Raw genomic sequence first — 5,000 nt, 5'->3', positions numbered from 1 at the left:
ATATATATATATATATAGTGTGTGAATGCTGTGTGAGTGTGTGTTAATGTGATAGGAGTGTTTATTGTGTGTGTGTATTATATACAAAACTATATATATATAATATATTATATATATATAAATATATTATATATATTATCTATCACTATATATATATATGACATCAGTTTGATTATCTGAATATGTCATATATATTTATATATATTATAAATATATCACATCTGCATATAACTTATCAGAACACAAAAATCACTATGTCTAATCTCTTATATATATAAATATATATCATATATATATATATATATATTTTTATATTATACTCTATATGTATAAAAGTAGTGTGTCAAGATATATGATAGAGTGTGAGAGAGTGTGTGTTTTTGAGAAAACCTCAACAAACTATATATATATTATATATCAAACTATCTATATATATATAATATAGTATACTATATATATATCAAAATTATATCTATATTATATATATCATAACTACTAAATATCAATCTAACCTAACAATATCTCAATATATATATATATATATCAAACAAACAATGTATGTATGTATGTGTGTGGGTTGTGGGTGTGTGTGTGTGTGGGTGTATATATTTCTTTATGTGTGATATATATAATATAATATATATATATATATATATCTATATAATATATATTCTCAAAAGATATAAACTATATATACCATATATAATATATATAACATATATATCCATTAACTAATATATTATATATAGTCTTCACACTCCGCACTCACAAAAACTCACACTCATACAAACATCTAAAACACACACTCATACACACTAAATAACTCACTTCTCAATCTAAAACTCCCATCAAAAACAATATATATACAAAATATATATATGTATATATATGGTATATAATATACTCCCCAATCAAAAACAGTATGTATATATATTTTATATACATCTATATATATATATATACATATATATATATAAATATATATGTATGTATATATATATACGTACATACATATATATATATATATATATATATATATATACATATATGTATGTATGTATGTATATATATGTATACATATATATATATATATATATATATATATATATATATATATATATATATATATATTCACGTGTGTTTATATATATATATACATGCATACACATACCTATATATCATAAGATAAAAAAAAAAAATCGTGTGTCTTCTTCATAGAAAACGGGAAATTTTCTATACGGTCGATTCTTGCGTCTCTCATTCTCTTTCTTCCATTGTTCTTCCCGTCTCTTTCTCCCGCTCCTCCTTCTCTCTCCCTCTTCCCTCTCCTTCACATCCTTTCGTTCCATTTCCTCGAACATTCGCCTTTCTCCGTCTTCGTACAGATCCCATTTTTCTCTCCTTTCATCTCGATGCATAAAAAAGGAAAAAAAAAAAAGGGAAAAAAAAAAAAGAGAAAGAACGAGTGAGTGGGAGAGAGGGAGGGAGGGAGAGAGAGTGAGAGAGAGAGAGAGAGGGAGAGAGAGAGAGAGAGGGAGACAGACAGAAAAGAAAAGAAAAAAAAGACACAAAAAAAAGAAAAAAAAAAAAGAGAATTATCACAAATTTTTGTTCAGTTTCCCCCACTCGTGTACGCGGAGCAACTCTTCTGAACGAACTCGTCCGAACTATTATGAAACATTTATCTTTACCGCTGGAGAAGCAAAAGGAAATGACCGAAAACCAATGGAAAATAAGCGACCGAAATGATCCGGCAACACGTACGAAACATTGTGGAAACGAGTATTAGTCTCTAGCTAGTTCACTCTCTTACCTCTAGATGGCAGCTAAATCTACTATCTTAGTTTTTCGTGGCCTTACGCTTGTGCCTTTATCTCTCTCTCTCTCTCTCTCTCTCTCTCTCTCCCTCCCTCTCTCTCTCCCTCTCTCTCTCTCTCTTTCTGCCTCTTCCCTCCCTTTCCCTACTCCTCACCGTGCTCATTCCCATCTCTCTCTCTCTCTCTCTTTCTCTCTCCCTATTCCCTCCTTATCTTCCTATCTTCCTTATATAAAGATAGAGGGACTATCCTTCTCAAAAGAGATAACACACTCTCTCTTTAAGAAAAACAAAAACAAAAAAAAAGATATATATATATATATATATATATATGTTGGCCGTAGCTTATTTTCTCTCTACGTGAATTTATGGCGCGTTTCTCTCACTCAAAGTGTGTTTTCACAATGGCTGCCACCAGTTAGGTAACAGCCGGGGAATTTCCTTGAATAAAAATGATATGGTTGTTGTTGTGGTGACGGTGGTGGTGGTGATGATCTCTCTCTGCCGAATGGTGATGATTGTGGTGATGATCTCTCTCTGCCGAATGGTGATGATTGTGGTGATGATCTCTCTCTGCCGAATGGTGATGATTGTGGTGATGATCTCTCTCTGCCGAATGGTGATGAGGATGGTGGTGGTGATGATCTCTCTCTGCCGAGTGGTGATGGTGATGATCGCTCTGCCAAATAGTGATGATGATGAGGATGGTGGTGATGATCTCTCTCTGCCGAATGGTGATGATGGTGGTGGTGGTGGTGATTCTCTGCCGAATGGTGAGGGTGATGATGACGGTGATGGTGATGATGTTAGTTATATGATGAATGTAGTATGTGATGAGGGTAATATTAAGAGCTGGAATATTAATGATGATGGTGATGATTATAATATGATTGTATTATGATGATAAAGTGAGGTTAATGATGCTTACTATGTTATGACTAAAGATGATGATGATGCAATGGTGATAATGTGAATAATCATGATTGTTACGATGGTATAGCTGATAATCCTAATGATAATATTTTAACGTCAAGTAATGATAATGATAATAATATTGATAATTATGATAATGATGAAAGTAACAATATAATTATCATTATCGTCATTATCATTATCATCATTTGTATTATTATCATTACTATCATTCTCATCATTATGCTCATATTATCATTATCGTTATCATTCTTGTTATGATAATGATAATGCATATTGTCTTTGTTATTATTATTATCTTTATCACATTATCGTTATGAATATGTATTAATGAAAATAATCTTGATAATAATAATGATCGTAATGATAATAATAATGACATTATATGATCATGATAACGATTATAACATTGTTGATAATAATGATAACAATGATTATGATGATAATGATAGTAATAATGATGATAATGATAATGATAACAATGATGATAAGGATAACGATAATAATAATAATTATAACAATGATAATGATAATAGATACCACAAAATAGTGTCGATAATAATGGTAACGTATATCATAACGACAGAAATTATGATAATCATGATAATGATAACACGAATAATCATGATGATAAGTAATAGCTGTATAATGATGGGATGATAATAGTGATAATAATTAAAATCATCATCTTTTTCATTATTATTATTGCTAATGATAATCGTTATCATTGCTATTATCATTATTATTATAATCATTATCATTATTGGTGTTGTAGCTTTTGTATCAATAATGATAATGATAACTTTGATAATTGCTATCATTATCATCATCATCATCTTCATCATTATTATAAACATCATTATCATCATTATAACGATGATCATGATGATAATAGCAGCTGAATCAATAATGAAAATAATTATCATAATGGTAATGATGCTAATAACAATAATATGAATAATAATGATATAATGATAATTATATTCATGATAGAAATAATGATGATGATGATGATAATAGTGATATAAATGATGATTATAAATATTCATCATTATTATGACTACAATAATGACAGTAATAATGATGCTGATAATCATTATGCTTATAATTATCATTGGCATTATTCTATGATATTGATAATAAAGTTGATAATGATAATGATGATAAAGGTAATACCAAGTTTTATGCTCTCTCTCTTTCTTTCTCTCTCTATCTCTTTCTTTCTCTCTCTCTTTCTCTATCTCTCTTTCTCTCTCTCTCTCTCTCTCTCTTTCTCTCTTTCTTTCTCTCTCTCGACCCTATCTCCTCTCTCGCTCTCTCTCCTCTCTCGCCTCTCCCTCTCTCTCCTCATCTTTCTCTCTTTCTTTCCCCTCCTCTCCTTCATCCTCTCTCGTCACTTCTCCCGTCCATCTTTCTCTCTCTCTCTCTCTCTATCTCTCCTCTCTCTCGCGCTCCTCTCTTTCCTCTCTTTCTTTCTTTCTCTCTCTCTCTATCGCGTTCATTCTCTCGCCTTTCTCCTATCTCTTCTCTTTCTCTCACACTTCTCTCTCTTCTCTCTCTCTCTCTTTCCCCTCTCTCTTTCTTCTCTCTTTTCTTTCTCCATCACTCCTCACTCTCATCTCTTTCTCTCTTCCCTCTCGCACTCTCTCTCACACCTCTCACACCTCTACCTCTATCCTCTCCTTTCCATTCTAACCTCTCTCTCACAATCTAACCTTACTTTCTCTCTCGATCTTACTCTTTCTCCCTTACTCCCCTCATCTCTTTCTCTCTTTCTCTTACTATCACTCTCTCTCCTCTCGTCTCTTTCATAACTCTCTCGTCATCAACTCTCTCTCTCACTTCTTCTCCTCTTACTATTCACCACACATCTCTCTCTCCGTCTTATCCTCTCTCTCTCTCTCTCTCATTCCTTCTCTCTCTCACTCCTCTTCCTCACTCTCTCTTTCTCTCTCTCTCACACGATCTCTCTCCATCGTAGTGTTGGGGATGTGTGGGGCGTTTTTCTCTCCTCCTACCCCACTCTCTCTCCTCTCTCTCACTCTCTCCTCTCTCTTTCTTTCTTCTATCTCTCTCTTTCTCTCACGCATCTCTTTCTCTCTCTCTCTCTACACACTCTCTCTCTCTTTCTCTCTCTCTCTCTTTCTCTCTCTCTCCGCTTTCCTTTTTTCTTCTTTTTAGTCTCTCTCTCTCTCTCTCTCTCTCTCTCTCTCTCTCTCTTTCTCTCTCTCTTTCTCTCTCTCTCTCCCTC

This window comes from Penaeus japonicus, unplaced genomic scaffold (genome assembly GCF_977035675.1).
Source record: "Penaeus japonicus unplaced genomic scaffold, GWHDUDI00000001_assembly GWHDUDI00000040, whole genome shotgun sequence".
In the NCBI taxonomy this organism is placed as follows: Eukaryota; Metazoa; Arthropoda; class Malacostraca; order Decapoda; family Penaeidae; genus Penaeus; species Penaeus japonicus.
This window is presented reverse-complemented; position numbering follows the sequence as displayed.